The sequence below is a fragment of the Nannospalax galili genome, unplaced genomic scaffold (genome assembly GCF_000622305.1).
Source record: "Nannospalax galili isolate Female #2095 unplaced genomic scaffold, S.galili_v1.0 scaffold155, whole genome shotgun sequence".
Classification (NCBI taxonomy): Eukaryota; Metazoa; Chordata; class Mammalia; order Rodentia; family Spalacidae; genus Nannospalax; species Nannospalax galili.
This window is the reverse complement of record NW_008339923.1, coordinates 2568948-2595964: the sequence shown is the minus strand read 5'-3', so window position 1 is coordinate 2595964 and position 27017 is coordinate 2568948. Positions and strand designations below refer to the sequence as shown.

The window sequence follows — 27017 nt, the reverse complement described above, 5'->3', positions numbered from 1 at the left end:
GCCACTTCATGTCCTAGGCATATCTATGACTGTACCACGAATAAAACAGTGACATTCACAAAGCAGCTGCTAAGCAAATGTTACTAGTTTGATCAATAGGACTTCAGGAAGGCAGAGTTTCCTTTTCAGTCCGTGGTTAGAAGTGTTGAGAATATTAAGTATGCGCAAGCACGAAGGGTAGGATTATAAAGGGAGAGAGAAATGTGTGAGTTTTCTCTGAAGGCAGAAAATCTTGGCCTGGTTTAACATAGACCTGTCTATACTGCAGATAGAATTGTCACCTGGGAACTGGTAAATTGCCTCCATCTTTGGGTTAATGTCTTTAGCCTCAGTTTAGGAACACCTTCCCTGGAGCATCTTCCTATACCAGTGGGAACTGGTAGAAAGGTTATTGAGCTTTTAATATTTCATACATTTCCCACTCAAATCCAGACCCTGTCCCCATCCATGCCTCCCCTATCCCCCACTGAACCCTGTGCACTCTACCATACATGCTGAGTCCTAGTCATTCAGGTGTTTGTACCCAAATGTCCTTCAGGGTAAATGTGTCTTAACTGAAGCACAGATGGGACAAAGGGGGAAACAGGGAAAGATAGAGAACCAGTTGCTTGAGTCTTAGTCTGTCGAATCTTTTATTGAGATGGGCATAACAAAACTTGTGTTTTGCCCAAAGTAATGTGAACCTCTGAAGAAAAAAATGTACTCTGCTTCCTTGGGTCAACCAAAGAATAAATAATTAACCAGTTTCCAGTAGTGATGGTTTTAAATTTGAAGCCTGTCTATTCTGTTCTGTGACGCCAAAGACTCATAATGAATATTTAAGAGGCAGATAAATGAATTTATTACTGAGTTTACATTCTAATTTATGTTAGCTTTGGGCCAGAAAGGACAAAAAGCCCTCTGTTGATGTGAATTTACCCTTCAACTTTTATTAGTTTTAAGCCAGGAAAACATGGTCATCAGTTTGCTCTTTGGTTTTGTAGCCAGCTTAAAGTCCTGTCATTGGTTCATCTTTCACTTAAGAGCTCCAAGCCCCAAGCTGCTCCTCTGTTTTCTTTATCATAAGCAGTGACTATCAGATTGAAGCAGATTGCTAACACTGACAAAAATGTTAGCTTTTAGAAGTTTTAAGTTCTCCTCTTGAGAATCTGCCTGCTCTAAGATTTCCTTACTCCTTGCCTATCCTGACAAATTCTAGAAGCTTCATTCCATTTCTTTTTCCTTCAAGGTTGCATGAGACAACAGTCAAAGGGAAGTAAGAAATAAATCTGTAAGAGGATAGCAAGATGCAACATTGTTTTGATGAAATTGGTGAATAATTCTGAGCGATTCAAATAAATGACTTGATACTGCTTCCAAAGTTGTATGAAGTTTTCTAGGAACAATAATGTGAATATTTTTGTTCAGTGTACTTCTCTTGAGCAATTCAGTACCATGGTTTCATTCCAGAAGCACAAATCAAGCAGGGGCCTCATGGTAGAAGTTTATGTTGCTGTAACAGAAAAAAAAAAATGCTTCTAAATGTTTTAAAAATGCCCAAGCAAAGTCTCCACTACCGAAGGATTATTCTTTTGAAAGCTTAGCATAGTTCAAACAAACATGTAAAATAAACAGCAAATTTCAGTCCTATACCACATAGATTAATTAGTCCACCTACCACATTGGCAGGTGTGTAGCCGATCTAATTTGTTCATGATGGAAGTCTAATACTTTGCTGAATGACTAGTCAGACTCAATCCTTTTTCACCATGAATCGGAATAATCTTGTGCAGAAATGCATACTTGTAGATACTGTTTTTTTCACTTTATCTTAATGTGCCATAGATTTAGAAATATTTCATTGTGCTTTTTATGTGTCTTCTTAATTAGATTCATGTAAGAAAATATTAGCTAGATTTTCAGAATGAGTTAAGATTTTAGCATGTATAACAAAATTATCTCAGAGCTATTAAGAACTTGCCAATGTGACCCTGGACTCTATCCATATGGCTATTTTTGTAAATTCTTACAGACCAGAAATCTCCTCCCCTAAATATGTCAGGCTTAATTTTCTGCTCTGTGGAGCACAGCTAGTCGGGTAGCAGAGCCCTCTGACATTTTCCACATCACAAGTTGTCAACCACTAGAAGCCTCTGGCAGTGTTTAATCTACAGGATACAAGCTGACAATTGGTTGAAGAAAGGTTTATGTAATTCTTCCTAATATCCCTCTGGTGGTTACATCACTGCCACATAATCGTAAAGGCAGAACTGGTGACCATCTGATAAGGTAACATTTTTCCCATCCATTATGAGCCAATATAACCTTCATGGTTTCTGTTTTACAGATTACTTGCAATAACCTATCCATTTTTTGCTTAATGCCAAAACTAATGGGCCACATTTGATTGTGCTGCCTTTAGTATGTGTGTGTGTGTGTGTGTGTGTGTGTGCATGTGTGTGTGTGTGTAGGCTGTGATTTTAGTTGTCATTATTTCTACAAAGTGGTATATGCTTATTCCACCATCTCCCAAAGGAAATTAACTACTAAAATGATAACTTTCTACCACCTGGATTCTAACAACGCTTCAATTATTAGATCAAACCTATAATTTGAAAAATTAGTATTGGCATCAGGAAGGGTTAAATACAGTGGAACTGGGAAACTTTATTTATTGTACAGTAGACTAGAATAAATGACAGAAGAGGACCTCTGAGGTTTCATGGGCAGAAATGCATGCACATCATTGAGGTTTGAGGGAAGTACGATTATTCAACTCATCCCACTGTGGCAGCTTCATTTGGTTCCTGGATCTGTAAATGACTCTGTGTGTGTGTACAGTAATAACTCATTTACATGGCAATTGGGGTAAAAAAATAATGATAAATAAAATTTTTAGATAGAACATATCTCCACAATTATTGTTGAAAACTCGAATATAGGGCCTGGCAAGATGGCTCAGGGGTGTCCTAGTACCTTTCTATTGCTGCAATAAAAACACTGACCAAGGGGCTGGAGAGATGGCTCAGTGGTTAAGAGCACTGACTGATCTTGCAGAGGACCCAGGTTCGATTCCCAGCACCCACATGGTGGCTACAAACCATCCTTAACTCCAGTTCCAGGAGAATCCAAAGACCTCTTCTGACATCCACAGCATTGCACGACAGGGGTTCACTCACATACATGTAGGCAATACACTCATACACGTAAAATAAAAATAATAAATAAAATATTTTTTAAAAAAACACTGACCAAAACAAACCTGGGGAAAAAAAAGCCTTATTTCACCTTCACCTTATAGTTCATCACAGGAGGGACGCCAGGGCAGGACCTCAGGGCACGAGATGAAGCATAGATCATAGAGGAATGCTGCTTGTTGGCTTGCTCCCCAGGCCTGTGCTCAGCCTGCTTTCTTTTACAACACAGGAGCATTTTCCCAGGGGCGGCACCACCCACAATGGGCTGGACCCTCTCACATTACTCAACAATCAAGAAAATGGTTCACAGATAAAACCATGGTCTAATTCAATGGAGGAAATTCTACAGTTGAGGTTCCCTCTACCCAGTTGTGTCAAAGTAACAACTGAAACTGTGCAACACAACTGACCCCTTGTCAACTTGACACACAAACACATTACAATATTAAACATAGCCTTTACATTTCTTATCCCTAAGATCTCATGTTAATATTAATATTATAACACAAAACAATACGACTTTAAAAGTCCCACCTGATGTTTGACAAAGGGGACAAGAACATTCACTGAAGGAAAGACAGCATCTTCAGCAAATGGTGCTGGCAAAAGTGGATCTCCACTTGTAGAAGAATGAAACTAGACCCCTATCTTTCAACTTGCACAAAAGTCAACTCTAAAGGGAACAAAGACCTCAATGTGGAGCCTAAAACTCTGAAACTGTTAGAAGAAAACATTGGCAATAACCTACAAGATATAGGTATAGAAAAGGATTTTCTAAACCACATATCAATTACTCAGGAACCAAGGTCAAGAATCAACAAATAGGACCTCATTAAACTAAAAAGCTTCTGTACATCAAAAGAAGCAACCAAGGAAATGAAGAGAAAACCCAGGGAGTGGGAGAAAATCTGCACCATCAACACATATGACAGAGGTTTAACATCCAGAGTGTATAAAGACTTCAAAAAACAACCAAGAAAGGATGTAACCCAATTAAAAGATGGGCTAAGGAGCTGAACAGAGAGTTCTCAAAAGAACTAAAGATGGCTAGGAACCATCTTAAAAGGTGTTCGACATCATTAGTAATTAGGGAAATGCAAATTAGAACCACTTTAAGATTTCCTATTACCCCATTCAGACTAGCTGAGATCAAGAGAACAAATGATACCAAATGTTGGAGAGAATGTAAGGAAAGAGGAACGCTCATCCACTGCTGATAGGATTGCAAACTTGTTCAATCCCTATGGAAAGCAGTGTGGAAAACCCTTACAAAACTAAAAATGAACCTACCATTTGACCCAGTCATACCACTCCTTGGTATATATCCAAAGAACTCATCCTATTGTAGATACTTGTACATCCATGTTTGTTGCTGCTCTTTTCACAATAGCTAAGAGATGGAAGCAACCTAAGTGTCCCTCAACTGAAGAGTGGATAATGAAAACATGGTTCATTTATATGATGGAGTTCTACTTCACAGTAAAGAAAGATGAGATCATGAAATTTTCAGGTAAATGGATGGAACTAGAAACTGTTATACTAAGTGAAGTAACACAGACACAGAAAAACAAATGATGTTGTGTGATATCTCTCATATGTGGATCCTAGCACCAAATACTTATAAGTGAGTCTGTATCTAGATATAATACAGGAACCAGGATAATGAAAAGGAATCAGGGAGGCAAAGGAAAATAACCTTCAAGAGAAGAACAGTTGGAAACAGGTGTTACTAAGGGATATATGGATAAAAATAGGATTATTTTAATGGGGGGAGGGTTATATAAGGAATCTTGGGGATAAAGGGAAAGAAGTAACTCAAGAGAGATGGGACCATAGGAGAAGGGTATTATTAAGGGAGAAATGGGAAAAATGGGAGCACTTTAAATGGGAAAATGTGGTGGAAGGGTTAGACAATGAGAGAGATAAATAAAGCCTAGCTAGTCTTTTAAAAACCAGAGGGTAGCTGGGCATGGTGGTACACGCCTATAGTCCCAGCACTTGGGAAGCAGATGCATGTGGATCTCTGTGAGTTCAAGGCCAGCCTGGTCTACATAGTGAATTCCAGGACAGCTGGGGCTACAGGGAGATCCTGCTTCCAAAAGACAAAAAAAGGCAGAGGGAATCATATTAGTCTAGCAACAAATTGAAAAAATCATACATACAGCTACCTCAAGGGACAAAATCTATGTCTGGTGAAGGTTTATCTGAGAACATTTGGTTTTTTCTGAAGTTTTATCTACATAGCTCACGGTAAGTAAAAGTAACAGACTGGTGGAACCAACCTTCTTGGATGTTTAGCAGCCATATTTGAAGGCCTATACTAATCTGGTCAGAGGGACTTAAAGGACAATTTTTGCACCTTGCCCTCCAAGGTTGACTAAGTTCCAGGGGACTATGGAAGATTTTTCAAAGTGTCCTCTAACTGTGGTGAGTCACCTGTCCCCTTGTTCAGGGAGGCCATGAAGACACCACCAGTTGGTTGAACCAGTGTCCAGTCTATAAAGAGGAGGGTCAGTGCAGAGGAATCATTTCCTCCATACTTCCAAATGAAGTCAGGCATGGTCGAGTAAGACCTTTGACTTATCTTCGCATAGATGGAAGTAGTAAAAGAAAAGAGCCAGAGGCTCCTCCCAAGTCCATGTGGCCCCTGAGGAACAGATCCTTAAACAACCTTAAGAGAAAAAATAAATTGGTTTACTTGGGCCAATTTTATGGTCTTAAACACGCAAAAGGAAAGTATAACCAAAGATTAAAGGGGTCAATATAATTCTTTAAAAGTCCATGTGTATAGCTAAAGGCTACACAACAAGATACAAAGCCAGACAGGAGTTATCTTCCTTTGAGTTATTGGCCAGCATGGCCCAAGAGACTCCCAGACAGTAACCCAGCATAGAACTGGGAAAATGAACAGTGGAGCCCAATCTTATCTGAATGAACATTGGCAACTGATAGCTGTCAGATGAGGAAGAGCTGATCTTCCTAAAACAAGGTACTCTATATAGGCTGACTAGACTCAGCAGATGGACTAGCACTGGGGAATGGCTGGGGGCAGTGATAACACAGTGGACAGTAACAGGGATGACAGAGGAAAGGATGCTGTGGAAAGGTGACATTTGGTAACACAGTGGACAGTAACAGGGATGCTGTGGAAAGGTGACATTTGGGATGCAGGTATAAAGATGAATAAGATTGGGATGTTCTGTATGAATTACACACACACACACACACACACACACACACACACACATACACACACACATACACACCAAAAAAATCAATCAATTAAATAAAGTCCCACAGTCCTTAAAAATTCAAAAGCTCAAGAGGTCTCTCAGCTGTGGGTTCCTGTAAACCCCAAAACAAGTTACATACTGACCTATTTCAAAAGGAAGGAACTGTACACACTGAAGTAAAACCAAAGTCTATAAATGTAGCTCAAGGCTGGACACCAGGGATTCACTCACGATGTGGGCTCCAAAGGGCTTGTGCAGCTCCACCTCTCTGGCTCTGCTGTCCATAGCTCATACATCTTGTCTCATAGCCTCAGGCCAGTTTCACACTACACCTTCCTCTGCCCTAAGTGGTGATCCCAATGTCCTGGCATCTCCAATATGCTGGGGTCTCTACTGAAATTTTGTCTGCAGCTTCACCAGTGTCTTCTCCTGGCCTCTCAGTGCAAAGCTGCAGATTGTCTCCATGACCCCTTCACACATTCAATACCAGAACCATGTAGGAAACTCATACACATTGCAAAGTCCTGGTTCCAGCTTGAGATGGAGGTTTGGGCCTGTCTGGACCACACATTCTACGTGCCAACCCTGAAGAAATACTTCACAAAATATTTTGCTACAATAATGCTGGTCTCTTGTTACTTACAGCTGATTTTTCAGCCCTAGCTAACATAACCATTATCAGTTGTCAAAGTAAAACAAAGGTTTCACTTCACTTCTCTTCTTAATCACAGCTGATTCTTAAGCCACAGCTGACCAGAAACCAGAGTCTCAATTCAAAATATCATGCAAACAGCCCTGATAATCTTTGCTTCCCTTGAAACTTCACAAGTCAGGCTTCTATCATCCACATTTCTCTTCAGTGTAGCTGTTCCAAGCTCTGAAGCAACAGCTCACTAAACTCTGAGCACTCCATGGCTTTTCCATCCCAAAGTTCCAAACAATTCCACAATCCTCCCTAAAACAACATGGTCATGTCCATCACAGCAATACCCCATGATCCTGGTACCAATTTCTATCATAGTTACTTTCTCTTGTTGTGATACAAACACTGACCAAACCAGCTTGGAGAGGAAAGGGTTTATTTTACTTTAGTTTACAGTTCATCATGGAGGGAAAACAGGGCAGGAAAGAAAGTATAGACTATGGAGGAACACTGCTTACTGGCTTGCTACCCAGGCCTGAGGTCAACCTGGTTTCTTATACACCCAGGGGTGGCACCACCAACAGTGGTTTGGGCCCCACTACACCACTCAGCAATCAAGAAAATGTCACACAGACATAGCCACATTCTAATACAATGGAAGAGATTGCTAATTGTGGTTCCCTCTAACCAAGTATGTCAAGTTGACATCTGAAGCTATCTAACACAAAAAGTAAAGAGCACTTGCGGCTTTTGCCGAGGATTTGGGTTTGGTTCCCAGCACCCACATGGCAGCTGATAACCATCTGTATCCATCTGTTCCAGGGGGTCTGACACCCTCTTCTAGCCTCTATGGGCATTTCATGCACATTGTACACTTACATACATGCAGGAAAAGAGTCATACCCAAAAATAAAATTTAAAAAACGTGAATGTATCTGAATTTTTTAGCCTTCTCTTCACAAAGATATAGATGACAATTTATTGTGTCCCTTTGGCTTAGTCAAGGTCTTAACCTTTTGAAATTAAGGAAAGCATATCTTGATATTGGAGCATGATTAAGATATTCTGTTATAGGCCATCTGGTTGGTATAGAGAGTACCAGAGATATTGAGCATCCTGTATGCTGATGGTAAAAAAAATGGTATCTTTGTGACTAAAACTCACATTTCCTATATCAGTGATAGAGTCAGCTATTTTCCCAATAATCTGTGTAGTACCCAAGGGGATTGTGTATAATATGTTTAAGAGTGGGACTTGCAGGAAAACTCAAAAATGGCTCTCCTTTAAAAGACTTCAAACTAACTGATGTTAGTAATTGGAGTAGATATACATTTTACAATCATCCAAGAGAAATGTGATTGCATTTACTTTAAATGATGAATAAGATTGAAATACATTGTTTTGCATTCATGAATTTATATAAGAATGCTTTATTCTTTAGTTTGGTAAAATAAAATTCTTTTAATTTTTTTCAATAACAATGTTACATTTGGTGGACCTCCATTAAGGATACTTTTCTAGGTATCCCAAGGAACAAAGCATAACGTTATCCAATGACTAATATTTCCTCTAGTCTGAGAAAAATAAAAACTTTAAGCAACGGAATAATTAGAAGTTACAGCAAAAGCTATGATATTATATATTTTTATCCTCCAAAGTGATAAACAGATATGCAAAGCATATATTTTCAGCAAAGGAGTTGGATAAAGAGAAAGATAAAAATAATTCTTTTTTTTTCTTCTGGCACTAGTTGGAGAAATGAATTCTCAGAAATACTAACTTTTAATTGCATCCTTTGGAAATCTCTGTCAAATAATGGGACATATTCAAACTACAAAATGTAAATAAAAGGATACATTCAAGAACGGTATCTTTGTTTTTCCTCTTAACTTCCTCTTAATAGTGCTTAATATATGACACACAAACCAACGTACAGAGCAGTACATGACTCTTTTTAAAGATTTATTTATTTTTGTTTTTGTGTATGAGTATTTACCTGCATATATACATGCATAAACATATATATACATATACATATATATATGTATATATATATATATATCTCACATGCATGCTTGGTGCCCACAGAGGCCAGAGAAGGGCATCCATGAAACTGGTGTTACTAGTGGTTGTTAGCTGCCATGTTGGGAACTGAACTTGGGTTTTCTACAAGAGCAGCAAGTGTATGGCTTCATCAACATTATAGAATAATAAACCTATGCAACCCTAATTATACAATGGTACAGAATGTTATCATCAACCACAAGACCATCCCTGCCATAACTCAGAATTAATACCACCCAGAAATCTGTTCTATAAATAAATTCTTGTAAATTAATTTTACCAGAGATAGAAAAGGAATTAAATAAATGACATTTCTTTTATATTTCTTTTTTTTGTGGGGAGGGTATTTTGAGACTGGTTTTCACTGTGTAGAGTACACTGACCTAGTGCTCAATACGAGACTGATACTGGCCCTGAAACCATGTCATTCTTCCAGTCTTAACCTCCTGAGCACTGAAATTATAGGCAGACCCACCACACCTGGGATTATGAATGGAATTCCTTATAGATGCAATGATATTCTATGCACTAGACGTTTTTACTCAGCATACCTCTGTTGAGTTCATCTGTATTGAATATAATAGTGGGTTGATCTAAATGAACACAGAATTGTATACTATTTAAGATAGTGATTTTATTTCCTTTAAATATATACACTGAGAAATGCCATGAATTGCTGAATCACACAGTTCTATTTTCATGTTTTAAAAATATTTTATTTATTTTTATGTGTGTGAGTGTATTGCCTGCATGTATGTAGCTGCACCCATGTCATGCAATAACTGAGGAGGTCAGAAGAGGGTGTCAAATCCCTTAGAACTGGAGTTATGAATGGTTATTAGCTACTGTGTGGGTGCTGGGAACTGAACCCAGGTCCTCTTCAAGAACAGCCAGGGCCCTTAACTGCTGAGTCATCTCTCCAGCCCTCTATTTTCTTATGTTTGTAAAACCTCCATATTATTTTCTTCATGGCTTCACCAATTCACATTCCCACCAGTGCTGTGTGAGGTTCCCTCTTCTTTATATTCTTGTCGACACCTGTTTTTCGACTCTTGGACAATAGTCATCCTAACAGATGTGAGGTGGCTTTCTCAGTGTGGTTTTCATGTGCATGGCCTATGTTTATTAATAAGTTCTGCTGAAGAACAGTTGCCTTGTTGTCAGAGTTTGGCTTTTATGAATAAAAACAGATATTTTGTCGCACATCTTTTGGCACTCGTATGTATTACCTGTGTTACATACCTGGAGTAGAACTGTTAGTCAAATGTTTTGCATATGTTCAGCTTTACCCGTAGAATCATACATGATCAATTTATATGGTTTCTGCCCTCTTTATATTTCCCCAACATGAGGCACTGTTGTTTTTGATGACTTAAGTCATCTTTAAGAAGCTATCATGTTCTGTTTTTCATATTAGTTTGCAATATAGCAGACACTTTTCTATGTTCTGGATACAATAAAATACAGTAGTAAAGACATTTTTTCCACATGAATTTTCAACTTATGAAATACTATTCATTTAGAAGACATGAGTCATTATTTTCTTCTTCAGTTACAGTGTCACCTATGCCATAAATATGACGACCATGTATACGTGGGCAGGTTTCTTTGCTTTCTGTTCAATAAATTATGGCGCAGAGTTTTTTTTCTAACATTCATTTGTGGACAGCACAGTCCTTAATTTTTATGAAGAACTGCTAAATTTTACCTCTTTTTCTTCTCATCAGACTAACAGAGATTCAAGAAACAAGTTTGACAATTGATTTTTGTCTATTATAAATATTTAGCTTAATAGAATTTAATTGATTTTCATATTCATTTCATTCCTTTCATTTATTTTCTCTAAATTTGAGTTTGAATTTATTTTTCTGGGTACTGTCAGAGTTTTCTTGTAAAATTACATGTGTGTGTGTGTGTGTGTGTGTGTGTGTGTGTGTGTGTATACACAGGTGTGCATGCACATACTATTGTGTTGAGAACATTTGCAGGAGTTGATTCTCTCCTTCTATCATATGGGTCTTGGAGGTGGAACTCAGGACATCAGGCAGAGAAGCAGGATTATTATTTTTTTTTCTTTCATGAAAATGTTAGTAAGTCTTTTATTAAATAAATAATTTATTGAGAATTTCATCCATGCATAAAAGGTGTTTTGATCAAATCCATGGCAACTTCCTCGCCTCCAACTCCCCCCATATCTCCCCATCACATTTTTTCTGATAACTCTTTTTTTTAATTTTTATGGGGCTTTTGGCTACTCTAATATTCCCCCTTCTGGAGAGGTAACCCTAAAATCTTTTAAGGATTAGATAAAACCTCCCAAATATTTTCAACATTTTTGGTCTTTGGAGTACAGTACGTTGCTAAGAGGCCCAAGGGCATTATGAATTTTAGCCAAGAAACTGGCTACTTTTCATTGGGGTCTTTTTACCCTAACTGCCTAGCAAATTCCTACCTCCTATTCTTATCACACCATCCTCTGAACAGGATACCCAAATTGCCAGTAGGGAATCAGGATGCAGAGTGCTCTGGCTTCTTCCACGCTGAACAGGGACTCAGGGTGTGTCAATTGGAGTATCCCTTCAGTGGGTCTATCTAAAAGACTTCCAAATTGCATAAATCTTATCTCAAAGAGGAAAAGAAAGTCTTTGAATAGTGAATAGGAGATCTGAAGGAGGAGTAAAGCAAGAGAAATTAGCATTACAAGTTCTAGACAGGGAACTAGAAAAAAAGTCAGAACAGAGCAATTTTCAAATGTTCATATGAGAGTCCACTGGATTTTCTTGACAAGTGCTTCCAAAAGCATCCCTCTATTAGGTTCCTCCTGATTTTTCTTATGTCTTCCAAGGCTGGACTCTAGAGTGATGAATTCAGGATTTGCTTTCTGGTACTTTGATAGCTGTTGGAGTGGTTAGAATCAGTGTCACTTCCCTCTCAAAGGCTTCTAGATAGGAGGAGAAAACAAATTTATTCACCATTTTAGAAGACAATAGCTGGTCATCTCCCTTAGCTACATGTGGGCACTACATATAGTATTGCAGACCAAGATTTGATGACTTTCTGAGCAGCACTTTCTGGTTAGGAGCAAAATCATCAATGAGAAATAATTGTCTAAATAACTTTTTATATAGATTTAAGCCTAATGTCTGAGAAGTGTAATCCCTTGAACTGTTAAAGAAATATACTGATGACTTTATTCTTTGGTTATACTTTCCTTTTGGGTGTTTAAGACCACACAGTTGGCCCAAATAAATTAATTTATATTTACACTTAAGGTCATTTGAGGATCTGTTCCTCAGGGGTCACATGGGCTTGGGAGGAGCTCCTGGCTCCTTTATTTTACCAGTTCTGTCTATGTGAAGATAAGTCAAAGGTCCTGCTTGACCATGTCTGGCTTCACTTGGAAGCATGAATGAGATGTTTCCTCTGAGTTAGCCCTTCTCTTTGTAGAATGGACACTGGTTCAAGTCCATTTCGTGGGGTCTCCATGGCCTCCCTGAACAGGAGGACAGGTGACTCACCACAGTTACAAGATATTTTGAGAGATGTTCCATAGTCCCCTGGAACTTAGTCGACCTTGGAGGGCAAAGGGCAAAAACTGTCCTTTAAGTCCCTCTGACCATATTAGTATTGGCCTCAAACTATGGATGTTAAACATCCAAGAAGTGTAGTTCTACCAATCTGGTACTTTTAATTATCATGTGCTGTGTAGATAAGGCTTGGGTTAAAAAAACAAATATTCTCAGGTAAACTTTGACTAGATATATATTTTGTTCCTTAAATTAGTCGACTAAACTATGACCATAGACATTTTAAGATTATGTGTATATTATTTTTGTCTCATTCTTTATATATCATAACAAACCTACACAGACCTTCATCACTTGCTTAGGCTTTCTCATTTCTTTCTATTTTGGAAAATATCTCCATTCCCATATCCTTTTAACATCTTTTATATTCTCATTTTCTTTTTTTAATAATTATGAGACATAAAGCATTAACAAATAAATTTTTCATCTGTTGTAAGACTTCTTTCCCTGGGGATGCTAAGCAGTGCTTATTCCCTTTCAAGGTTCTAGTGTTGAGCCAATGAATGATTAAAGTTTACCGGGGGAACAAATAAATTTATTGCGCTTATTTACCGAGATAACTGAGGGGTTGTTGAGGTGTATGTATGACCTGAGGGTATACACACTGGAAAGCCTTTACCCAGCATGGGTCATGCCTTCTCTTCCTAGCCTTCCCCAGATTGTATACTTTAGCCGTCCCCAAATCCAGGAGACCATGTGTGATTAGGGTCAAAATACATTCAGTTGCCTGGGTAGAGTGGATGGATAATGCAGTGAGGTCCAATGACCCTGCTTGGCCATCCTTTAATGAATGAGGGCAACCATCAACAAGCCCACTTGTGACAATGTTTAGCAATCAGGCTAAACTGAAGTCATGATGATGGTAGTTATTTCATGCAGAAGGGACTGCTGTATAGCATCACCTTATTAAAAGTACCCAGAATTTTAAATGATTTGGTGCTAAGATCCACAAATTAGTGAGAATATATGTCTTTTGTTTTTCTGAGTCTGTGTTACTTCACTTAGTATAACAATTTCTAGATCCATCCATTTACCTGCAAATTTCATTATTTCATCTTTCTTTACTGCTGAATAGAACTCCATTGTGTAACTATACCAAATTTTTGTTAATCACTCATCAGTTGGGGGCCACTTAGGTTGCTTCCATTTCTTAGCTACTGTGAAAAGAGCAGCAACAAACATGGTTGTACAAATGTCTCTACAATAGAATGGATCCTTTGGGTATATGCCAAGGAGTGGTATAACTGGGTTATATGGTAGGTCCATTTTTAGTTTTTTAAGAGTTCTCCACACTGTTTTCCACAGAGGTTGCATGAGTTTGCAATCCCACCAGCAGTGCATGAGCGTTTCCCTTTCTCCACATCCTGGCCAGCATTTGGTCGCATTTGATACCAGTCTGATCCTAGCCAGTCTGATTGGGGTAAGGTGATACCTTAGGGTGGTTTGAATTTGCATTTCCCTAATTACTAATGATGTTGAACACTTTTTGAGATGTTATTAGCCATCTTTATTTCTTCCTTTTAGAACTCTCCATTTAGAGCTTTAGCCCATCTTTTAATTGGGTCATTTGGCATCTTGATTTTTTGTCTTTTGAGTCTTTATATATTCTGGGTGTTAAATCTCTGTCAAATGTGTCACTGGTGAAGATTTTTTCCCATTCTGTGGATTTTCTCTTCACTGTTTTTTGTTGTTTCTTTTGCTGTACAGAAGCTTTTTAGTTTAATGAGGTCCCACTTGTTGATTGCTGACCTTAATTCCTGAGCAACTTCTGTGCGATTTAGAAAATTCTTTTCCTACCCCTATATCTTGTCAGTTACTGCCAATATTTTCTTCTTAGAGTTTCAGGGTTTCCAGTTTGACATCGAGGTCTTTGATCCATTTGGATTTGACTTTTGTACAAGGTGAAAGATAAGGATCTAGTTTCATTCTTCTACAGGTAGAGATCTAGTTTTTCCAGCACTATTTGTTGAAGATGTTGTCTTTCAAACTCCATTGTGTGTTCTTGGAACCTTTGTCAAACATCAGGTGGCTGAAATTGCATGTACTCAGGTTTGAGTCTTCAATGATGTTCCATTGATCTATATGTCTATTTTTGTTCCAGTGCCATGCTGTTTTTTTGACTGTGGCCCTGTAGTATACTTTGAGATCTGGTATAGTAATACCCCCAGTGTTGCTTCTTGTGCTCAGGTGTGCTTTGGCTATCTGGGGTCTTTTGTGCTTCCATATGAATTTATGGATTTTTTTCTAATTCTGTGAAGTATGTCATGGGGATTTTGATGGGGATTGCATTGAATCCATATATTGCTTTTGGTAGGATGGTCATTTTCACAGTATTACTTCTTCCAATCCATGAGCATGGGAGGCCCTCCCATCTCCTGATGTCTTCCTCAATATCGTTCTTTAACAATTCAAAATTTTCATTATAGTGATCTTTAGTGTCTTTGGTCAGATTTATTCCAAGATATTTTAATTTTTTTGCGGTAATTGTGAATGGGAGCATTTCCCTGTATTCTTTCTCCAAATGCTTGTCATTGGTATATAGAAAGGCTACTGACTTTTATAGATTGATTTTATAACCTGCAACTATAGTGAAAGTTTTGAGCAGTTCTAGAAGTGTTCTGGTGGAACATTTGGGATCTCTTAGGAACTTTTGGAGCTTTTGGAATTTAGGAACTTTTTTTAGTTCTGTTGTAACTTTTGGGATCTCTTAGGTCCATTGATAGTATCATATCATCTGCAGAAAGTGATAGTTTGACCTCTTCTTTTCCAATTAGTACTCCTTTAATTTCCTTCTCCTTCTCTAGCAAGAGTTTCAACAGCTGTGTTGAAAACAAGTTGAGATAGTGGACATCCTTGTCTGATTCCTTATTTTAATCGGAATGCTTCCAGTTTTTCTCCATTTAATATGAGTTTCGCTGCGGGTTTGTTGTATATAGCTTTAATTATGTTTAGGTATGTTTCCTCCAGTCCAGTTCCCTCTAGGACTTTGAAAATAAATGCATGCTGAATTTTGTCAAAAGCTTTTACTGCATCTATTGAGATGACAATGTGGTTTTTGTCTTTGAGTTCATTTATATGATTAATGACATTTATTGACTTGAGTATATTTATCCCTACATCTGTGGGTTAAAGCCTACTTGTTCATCATGAATGATCTTTTTGATGTGCGTCTGTATGCATTTTGCAACTATTTTGTTGAGAATTTTTGCATCATTGTTCATTAAGGATATGAGTCTGTAGTTTTCTTTTTTGGTTGTATCTTTACCTGGCGTTTTTTTTTTTTTTTTGGGGGGTTTTTTTTTTTTTTTTTTTTTTTTTTTCCTGTCTTTACCAGGTTTGGGTATTAGAGTGATGCTGGGTTCATAAAAGGAATTTGGGATTTCTCCCTCTGTTTCTATTGTTTTGAATAATTTAAGTAGTATTAGTTGGAGGTCTTCTTTAAATGTCTGGCAGAATTCTGCTGTAAATCTACCTGAGCCTGGGCATTTTTTACTTGGGAGTCTTTGTATTGCTGTTTCAATTTCCTTATATGTTATGGGTCTGTTTAAACTGCTGATCTCTTCTTGGTTTAAATTTGGTGTTTCCTATGATTTTAGATATGCATCCATTTCTTTTGGATTTTTAATTTTGGTAGTGTATAGGTTTTTAAAATATCCCCTTATAATGGTCTGGATCTTTTAGGTGTCCATTGTGATGTTTCCCCTTTTATCTTGGTTTTGTTGATTTGGATATGCTCTTTCTTTCTTTCTTTCTTTGGTTAACTGGGTTAAGGGTCTATCTTGTTTAGCTTTACAAAGAACCAGCTGTTAGATTCTTTGATTCTTTGTATTCTTTTCTTTGTTTCTATTTCATTAATTCTGCTCTGATTTCTGTTATTTCTTCTCTTCTGCTGGGTTTGGGTTTTATTTGTTCTTGCCTTTTCCAGTGTCTTGAGTTGCAATGTTAGGTCATTTATTTGGGCTCTTTCTAATTTTTTTAATGTAGGCACTTAGAGCTATAAACTTCCCTCTTAGGGTTGCTTTGAAAGTGTCCCAGAGGCCTTTTTGTTGAATTTTGGGAAGTTTTTTATTTCTTTCTTAATTTCTCCTTTGACCCACTCATTGTTTAGAAGTGTGTTGTCCAATCACCACAAGTTCGTGTAGTGACTAGGGCTTTGTCCAGTGTTGATTTTGAGCTTTATTGCATTGTGGTCCAATAGAATGCATGGAATTATTTCAATTTTTTTGTATTTGTTGAGATTTGTTTTGTGGCCCAGTATATGGTCAAATTTTTAAAAAGTTCCATGGGGTGCTGAGTAGAAAGTGTATTCTTTGGTGCTTGGGTGGAATTGTTGAAATATGTCTTTTAGTTTCATTTGATGTATGGTATCATTTAATTCAAATGTCTCTCTGTTTATTCTTTGTCCAGTTGACCAGTCTAATGGAGACAGTGGGGTATTGAAGTCCCCTACTATTACTGAGTTGGGTTAATTTGTGTCTTAAAGTCCTGTAGTGTTGTATTTATGAATTTGGGTGCACCGGAGTTTGGTGCATATATGTTAAGGATTGTAATATCTTCTTGGTTAGCTGTTCCTTTGATCAGAATGAAGCAACCCTCCTTATCTCTTCTGATTAGTTTTACTTTGAAGTCTATTTTTTTGCTTATTAGAATTGCAACCCCTGCGTGTTTCTTAGTGCCATTTGCTTGGAATATATTTTTCCATCCTGTCACCTTAAGGTAGTACCGGTCCTTCAAGTTGAGATGGGTTTCTTGCCGACAGCAAAGAGATGGATTTTGTTTCTTAACCCATTCACTTAGCCTGTGTCTTTTGACTGAGGAGTTCAGTCCATTGATATTTAAGGTTATTATTGAAAGATGTGTGTTGGTTGCCATCATTTTGATTGCTGTTTGTGTTCTCTGTCTACTTTTGTGTTTCCTCAATTGTACCTTTATTTATTTTCTTTCGTTGTCCCTAGGGTATAGTTGTTTTTCTTGCCACTCTCGGTATTTCTTTAAGTATTCTTTAAAGGGCTGGTTTTGTGGATGTGTATTAAGATATTCATATCATGGACGATTCTTCTTTCCCCCTCAACTATAATAGACCTTTTTCCTGGGTAAAGTATTCTGGGCTGGTGTCTATTGTTATGTAGATCTCGAAATACCTTGATCCAGGCTCTTCTGGATTTCATAGTTTGCACTGATAAGTCAGCTGTCATTCTGATGGGCTTTCCTTTACCTGTGACTTGTTTTTCTTTTGCTGCTTTCAGTATTCTCTCTTTGTTCTGTACATTTAGTGTTTTTACTATGATATGTTGTGGGGAGTTTCTTTTCTGATCCTGTCTATTTGGTGTTCTCTGTGCTTCCTGTATTCGTATGGAGATGTCTTTCCTTAATTTCAGGATATTCTCTTCTACAGTCTGTTTAAGATCTGGTCAATACCATTAACCTGAAATTCTTCTCCTTCCTCTATGCCTATGATCCATAGATTTGGTCTTTTCATGGTGTCCCACATCTCTTGCATATTCTATTCCTGTGTTTTTTTAATTTTCCATAATCTTTGCTAGAGTGGTCCAATTCTTCATCTTTCTCCTCCAGTGTTGATATTCTATTTTCCTTTTCATTCATTCTTGTGGTGAGGCTTTCCCCTGTTGTTTCAAGTTGGCTTATTGAGGTTTGTACTTCCTTCTTCATTTCTGCCTGAGTGTTCTTCAGTGCTTCTGTTTCTTCTGTGAAGTTATTCAGAAGTTTAGCCCTATCTTCTTTTAGTTCTTTAGTTTGTTTGTTCATGTGTTCCTTAAATTTGTTGAATTCCTTGATCATGTTTATGATTGTTCTTTTAAATTCAGTGTCCTGGGTTATCTCTAGGGAATTCTTGTAGACCTCTTCTACAGGATTGGTAGAGTTTGCTGGAGACATAGTGTTTTGTCTTTCCATTTTATTATTCTTTCGTTGTGATTTTGGCATGTGAATTTCTTTTTCTGTTTATGATTTTGATATGAAAATGAAGCTGAAGTATGCTCCTGTTTGTATTATCCAGGTGCTTAGATCCTTTTTTATTGGTTATGTACAGCTGGTTGGTACAGAGTTCAGGTTCTCTCCCTTTTAATTTGGAGGGAACTGATGGCTTCAGATCAGCTATTCAGGAGTACCCACAGAAGTCTAATTCAGGTTCCAGTCAGGTACACTCAGGCTTCCTTCACTACCATGGAGGCAGGTCTGCTGAGATCAGAGCTGCTACACCAATGGTGGTTGAAACCCACCCTCTCAGTCTGTCTGTTAGGATCTCAGCCTTAGCCTAAGAAGCCAGATCTGCCCTGGGGCTTTGAAAGGGAACTCAGGAAATCCCAGGTAGGGGGATAGGTATTCTACAATTAGGAGAAACTCACCACCATGTGGAGACAGGATCTGGGGGTGCTCAGGCAGTCCCTTTCATTCTTAGGCCCTTTGCCAGAGGGAGGCCTGAGGGAGGCCAGAACTCTGCACTCTTTGGCAGTCTGCTGAGATCAGAGCCGCTACAGAGATGGAGGTTGGAACCCACCCCCTCAGGCTGTCTGCTTGGATCTTGGTCTTAGTCTACCAAAGCCAGATCTTCCCTGGGGCCTTGGGAGGGGCCTCATGAAATCCCAGGTAGGGAATGGGTATGGCAATTGGGGAAGCTCACCACCATGTGGAGGCAGAATCCAGGGGCTCTCAGGCAGTCCCCTGCATTCCCAGACCCTCTGCCAGAGGGAGGCCTGAACTCAGCACTCTGAACAGCATGATTATTTACCCACTGAGCTTTCTTGGTGGCTTCATTTGCAGTGGTCTTAAAGTATCATTTTGAAGTAAGTTGAGATCAAATAACTTTGAAAATATTACATAATTTCCACAAGCTCAATAGCTTCAGTAATGTCACCCTCTTATGCAACCATGATGTAATTATGAAATCATGAAATGGATATTGATATTATTATAAAGTTACTTTAAATGTTGCACGCATGCTAGAATTGCTGTATTTCTTGTTTGAGATTGTGATTCGTGTTTATTTTCAAGGCTCCAATTTTTGACATAGAGAACCTCCTGAGACTTCATCTTTCTTATGGATAATATTTGAAGATTGTTGATGGGTTTTGTTAAAGAATATCCCTCAATTTTTGTTTGTGAAGTTTTCCTTTCTGACCTAAATTCAGGTTATTCATTTTTGTCTAAATATCACAGAAGCTAAGGTGTGAACTCAAGACATCACATCAGGAGGTAAATGAGGTGGAATTAGCTGATGCCCAGTGATGTGAAATTTGCTCACTTGGCTGATATGGAGGGCATTATTTTCTTCACATTTTGTAAATTTACATTTCTTTCATGGGCAGTATTAACTCTTGTAGGGAAGCATCCCAAGACTAGTAAGTATCTTGTTTTCTCCTGTTTTTCTCACTACTCTCAAGCTCCACTAACAAGCCCTGCCTGGGAAGCAGTCGCTACTGTTTTTGTGAGAATGTCATTTTCTACTTCCATCATTCCTTCTCTGCTTTTTGATATGAATTCTCCTCAGAGTGAGCCAGCTCCTCATTTGTTCACTCACTTATCACAGGATAAACATGTTGGTTTTATTCTAATATTGCTCTAGATTAGACCATTGGGCACTCACTTAGGTCCGTTCCTGTGTCCCTATGATACACTGTTGAATTTTGAGTTTTGCTCATTCTCAGCTCACAAGATCATGCAGTCTCTTATTCCATTTCCTCTCCTTGTTCATTTCTATATAAATCCTGACATCAGCTGTTTTCTCTGAGAATTTCTGGTTATTTTTGCTGAGGATGGGTCATTGATTGAAAGGGAAGACCCGCATGGTAGGTGTGCCCATTGTTCTTTGGTCACTGACTACCTCTTTCCTCATTTCACAGAGGAAATATGTATGAATGTACAAACACATATAGATACACATCTATACCTAGTCCATGTCATTCTGAACACACATGCAGACACATACCGTACTGATGCATGCTATTTCAGTCCAACACCATAGGACTCTTTCTAACCAGTTCCTCTCTTTACTTAAAACTGTTTTAAAAATATTCCTAGCATATATGCATTGTGCAAAATCATGAGTTTCATTCTGACATATTTGGTACGGCATCTCTTTGCTCACATTTATCCAGTCAGCTTCCCTTTGTCATCCTTCCCACTCCTGCTCATTGACTTTCTCTTTCTCAAAACAAGCTCTTCTACTTTCATAATGTGTGTGTCTGTGTGTGTACACCTAGGTATGTTAAATATAATGTCCACATGTAAGATAACACATGAATAACTGTCTGGAGCTTGTTTATTGGATCATTAGATAATCTCCAGATCCAACTGTTTTGATCCAAATGATATAATTTTATTCATGTCTGACTAAAACTCCATTAGATAGATAGATGATAGAGAGACAGGAAGCCAGACAGACAGACAGACAGATAGATGGATGGATTACAATCTGTCCATCCCAAATTTTAATCTGTTGATGGACATTGTGGCCAATTCTGTGAATTCATTATAATAAAGAGTCCCATATTAACATTAACATTAGCATGTATCTTTGTGGTATAGTGGCCCTGGGTTCCTTTGATTACATACCCAGAAATAGTATATATTATCTATCATACAGTAATTATTTTATTTATTTGGTTTTATTTTATTTTATTTTTGTCTTTTTGATACAGGGTTTCCCTGTAGCCCCAGCTGGCCTGGAAGTCACTATGGAGACCTGGCTGGCCTCCATCTAACAAAGTTCCACCTTATTCTGCCTCCTGAGTGCTGGGACTAACGGTGTGTGTCACCATGCCCGACTCATTATTTTATTATTTTTTTCTTGGAGGAAACTCCATACTAATTTCCATAGTGGATGAACTAATTTATATACCTAATAACTGTGTGTAAAGGCTCTATATACTTAATGTCATTTATTTCTTTATTTTCTTGGTGATAGCCATTCTGACAGGAATAAGGTAGAATCTCATTGTAGTTTTGATTTGAATTTACCTGGTAGTTAGATGTATTCAGTACTTTTGCATATACATACTGGATATTTGTACTTCTTTTGAGAACTTTCCAGTTGATTTACATATTCATCGATTGGATGTTTGGTGATTAATTTTTTAAATTTTATATATTCTATGTATTAATACCATGTCATATATCTAGCTGTCAAAAATTAATCCCATTATACACTGCTGCCCCTTCACTTGGCTATCATTTTCTGTGCTGTACAAAAGCACTATAGTTCTATGTAATACCAGTTGACAATTCTTGCTATTATTTTATTGCTATTAATATTGATTTCAGAAGTCTTTGCCTGTGCCTATATTGTGAAGTGTTTTCCCTGTGTTTTTCTGTAGCAGTTGCATAGTAGCATGCCGTACATTGAAATACTTGATCCCTTTTAATAATCATTTTGCTCAAACTGAGAAACTTTGTTGATTATAAATATATGTAATCAGTTGCACAGTCCTCACATGCACCATAAAGATTCAAATTGCATTTTCATACCACTATGAAAAATAAACTTTAACAATAAATACTTTAGAGTATAATATTTATTGCTGTTTTTCTTATCATTGGAGTATGACAATAATGTTTCTGAAAATTGCTTAGTTTAGCTCTGTTCTTCCTCAGCTTCTTAATTATTCATTTGTAAAGCAAAGTATCTGAAGTCAGCCCATTTCTGAATATAAGTTTATGTGCCATTATTTTAATGCATCATTGTATTATTTAGGGTCGTATTATTATTGGTTCTTTTCTAGTGTCCTATCACCTATCGGTAGCAATATCCTTCCTCTTCCTTACCACTTTATTTTGCCTGCTTTGCTACTACTTTAGTGTAATGATGAATAATACTAGAGATACTCAGTATTCTCCTGCTCCTGAGCTAAGTAAAAATGTTTCTAGTTAAGTGTGATTAAATAAGATAGTGATTTAAAATTGAGGAATGAATTTTTTTCTTACTAAGAAAGGGTCTGTATTCTTCTCAAATGTTCTTATAATGAATGGATAGATCTTTCAGCACATATAAAATACCCATATTTTATATTACAGTAATAGATTTTCTAGTATGAACCAGCTCTGCATTTCCAGAACAAACTTCATTTGGCTGTGTGCAGTATTTCTTTATGTGGTGTGATGTGTTTCTAATGTTCATTTTCTTTTGTTGATATTTGCATTGTTAGCCTATCATTTTCCCTTAGCTCTTGTGAACAAGTATTTTAGGTTTCAGTATCAACATGACTGATGCTGGCTTAATAAAATGAAACATTTTTTTCTCATTTTCAATGTTTTGGAGCAATTTATTGAGTGGTGGGACAGTTTGTTCTTTGAACGGTTTGTGAATTTTGACTGTGAAACTCAGGGCCCATTGTTTTCTATGGGTTTCTTTCTTGTATGGAAATTGATCTCTGTAAATCTGTCTCTAATGTAATGACATATTTTTAACATTTCCCTTGAAAATTGCCCCCTTTGTCTTAATTTTACAAAACATGTATATAGATGCCTATAGAATAGTTTCTTATAATTTTATTTGACTTCACTTTTCTTTTCAGTAGTCATTTCTCACTTTGTGTAGTTTGTTGTTGTTATAACTGTTGTTCTTATTTTGTTAAAGTTACTTTAAAAAATACACTCAGAGGACTGACTTGGTTTTGTTTTTTTTGATTTTCTATTTGTTATTTTCTATTTTTGTTTTGATTTTTCCTCCTACATGCATTAGTGTTTGTATTTGCTGGATATTCAATTTGTTTACATTAGTCATTTAATTTCTCCTTAGAGAAAGATTAATTCATCTGCAGGAACAATGCAATATTATTAGATCCTGCAGACATTTTTCATGAAAATTAACTCACTAGTTTAAAAAAATAGTATATTTCCCTCAAATGTGAAAGAGTCCATAGCCAGGCATCATGAAACGTGCCCTTAATTCCAATTCTGGAGGTGAGGGCTGGACTAGTTTACAAGTTCACGATCAGTCTGGATTACTTAGCAAAATCCTATCTCCAAACAAAACTAAGCCAAACCAAACCAAACAAACATACATACAAAAGTGCATGGGAGAAAAAGAGGTAGTATGGGATTTGTTTCTTTGTAATCTGATTTTAGTGATTTCTAAATTCCCTGAGTCTTGGTTCATATGCAGAGTGAGATTATTTCTAAAAAGCATCAACCCAATATTTTTAAATGGTTTTCTCTTTCTCCCTTCATAACTTTTTAAGCAACAACAGGAGATTCAAGTTAAGGCTGTCCTGGAGTACATAGCAAGACCCTGTTTCAACAAAGAAAGAAAGGAGGAAGGGAGGAAGGGAGGAAGGAAGGAAGGAAGGAAGGAAGGAAGGAAGGAAGGAAGGAAGGAAGGAAGGAAGGAAGGGTGAGTGGAGGGAGAAAGACTGACAGGTATAAATAATTCAGTACTGTGAAGCACTTGACTTGTGCAAGGTACTGTTTCACAGGTTTCTGCACAGACTATATTGTGCCCAAAGAGGCCAAATATGTGGCTTGATTTTAACAAAATGACGTGAAGCTTTACTATCTGACTCAAAGTTCCAACTCTTTTTTTTTTTTTCTTACAGTACTATGCTGGATAGTTTCAGTTGTTAACTTAATATACCTGGGTGGAGGGAACCTCAGTTGAGGAAATCTTCATTGAATTGGCCTGTGGCTGTGTCTGTGGGTTATTTTCTTGATTGATGAGTGATGTGGGAGGGCCCGTACAATTGTGGGCATTACCACCTCTGGACAGGTGGTCCTATGTGGTATAAGAAAACAGGCTGGTCACCTGCCTGAGGAGTAAGCGAGTAAGCAACCTCCATGTTCTGTGCATCAGATTCCTGCCCCGAGTTCCTCCCTTGGCTCCAATGATGATGGACTTTGAGCTGTAAGCTAAATAAACCCTTTCCTCCCAAGTTGGTTTGGTCAGTGTTTTTATCATGGCGATAGAAAGTAACTAGGATGAGTATTCACTAGTCTTTTATTGATAGCTTCACTTTTCTCAGTCTGAGCAAGTCATAAACTAAGACATTAAAAAGAAATTTCCAGAAATGAATATTTCATAAGCTTAAATTACACTGTGTTCTGAGTAGCTTGAAAAAATGTTATGCTGTCCTGCTTCATCCCGCCTGGTATGTGAATGATCATCCCTTTGTCCAAAATATACATGTGTATGATACCTGCCTGTTGGCTACTGAGGAGTCACTTAGTGTCTGGTATCACAATGTTTATAGTTCAACTAAGTCTTATTTGTATAATAATGGCCCCGAAGCTCTAGAATAGTGATCTGGGCAATTTTATTACAGTATACTTCCATAATGATTCTCTTTTGCTAGTTATTTTTAAACTGTTATTATGCCTAATGTGTAAGGCAAATGTAGGTTGTGAATATAAAATAATAACCAGTGTGTTTAGGGTTCACTACCGTTTGAGGATTCAGACATCTATAGGAGTCTTGGAATTTTTAGATTTTTCTATATTTTTCAATTCACATATACAACATACAGTCTTGATGACTACATTAACCTTTCTCTGTCTATTTGTTAAAAGATAAGCTGCAACTTCTATTCATGGGATTAAATGAATCTAGGCAATATTGAAAAAGTAACTATTAAGCTCTCCTTAATTCCCATTCCTTTTTGTCTCCTCAATTTCAGCACACCGTGACTGGTACTACTGAGCCCCTTCTGGTGATTACTCCTTAGACCTTTCCCTGGGCCACATTCTTCAAAAGACTAGCACACATCCAGTTTGCTCAGATATAATCTCACATTAATGGAGTTCTTATAGAATGAACTACATTTGTCTCTCCAGGACTGGTAAGAGCTTAAAAACATATTTCTACTTTGCACATAGTATTTGATAGTATTTTTACTTTATTATTAATTGTAAATATATATTAAGCAAAAAGGCATTGATACCTTGATTGAGATGTTTATTATTCACCAAGCATATGCTGATCTAATTGGAAGGGTTTTATTACTTATGCAAAGTAAAACAAGTTAACATTTATTGTAAGTGGAATTTCCTAACAAGCACTCTTTGTAAAAATGCGATACTGTTTTATGAAACCTATAATTGCTGCAATCTGTGTTGGTTTTACTGTTATAAAATCAATAATTATAAAATGAGGCAGCTATCTCTTTAAAAATGATTATGATGGAGATGCTTGTATTGTGATTACCTATATGCATATTCTTCCCTCCCTGAGCTTCCCTTCTGTGCTTTGCTAATATACATTAGCTTATGCCTGCCTTTCTTTTCCTCCACTGTGACATGTTCTGTTCCAATATATAAAATTGTGAGATGCTCCAGTTATGGGTTACTTATAAACACAGGGACATGGGGCTAGGGAAAGACAATAAAGTTGAACCAGATGGCACCCCAGGAGTATTTACTGCAGGGATGCTTGTGGGGGAAGATGAAGATGGATGAAGATGGCTCTGCATCTCTTAGACACCCAGTGGCTTCTTGAGAACAGAAACTCAGGAATAAAATGTGAGCCTGTGGCAACGGTGTCATTGAGCCTGGGACCCATGTCAGCTCAGTTAAAGCAGGGCCCAAAGGGGAGGTGAGAAATAGGTGGCAGGCCAGCCCTAGATTGAGAACCATTTGAAACTGATTGCTGCTGGGTGAAGGAGAGTATGGCTTACATATGACCACTGGATGGGCTGACTAGACTCCAATGGACACATTTACACTGAAGGACATTTGGGTACAAACACCTGAATGAATAGGACTCAGCATGTATGGCAGAGTGCATAGGATTCAGTGGAGGGATGGCGGGAGCCATGGATCAGGGAAGGAGTCTGGATTTGAGTGGGAAAAGTATGATATTTAAAAAGCTCAATGAAAAAAATGTGAAAGAAAACAGTTTTGGGTCACAACATGAAGCTATGCTGGATGGAAAACGGGAAATGGAAGCTATCCAAAGGGCTCCCTCCCCAAGCACAGAAGCATCATAGTCATATACAGTGTCCTACAATTTTTTAAATATTTTGTGGATAATATCAGGGAATTTTTATCCCAAAAGCTTAATGTAAGAAAGACCTGATAATTGGAAACTGGGAGGTTGAAGGTAGATAAATAGATCTGATTAAAAAGTTATAATAACCTGAAAATAAAGGTTTTAAAGACAGACCAGGGTCTCTAGTTTGAGTTCTGACTCAGACACATTTGGACATGACTGGGGTAGTTTTGAAAATTAATTGAGTTAATTCATAATAGTGTCCTGTATTGGGCCTGGCACTCAAAACTTTTCAATAAAAAGGCATTATTAAGCAAAAAAATATTAGAAAGGATCTTTGTAGTGTCATTCACCTTGATCTTGATGCATTTTTCTCTGTGA

The 27017-nt window shown here is 37.5% G+C and overlaps 1 protein-coding gene across 3 annotated transcripts in view; it reads left to right on the top strand.

Moving 5' to 3' along the window:
• Positions 1–27017, top strand: part of Dlgap1 (DLG associated protein 1) — a 1065856-nt gene that overhangs the window by 133827 nt on the left and 905012 nt on the right. For all 3 annotated transcript variants that reach the window (XM_029564283.1, XM_029564284.1, XM_008834624.3), the window contains exon 2: positions 25327–25488. The gene's annotated coding sequence lies outside the window, so the exon portion shown is untranslated. The remainder of the gene's footprint in view (positions 1–25326; positions 25489–27017) is intronic.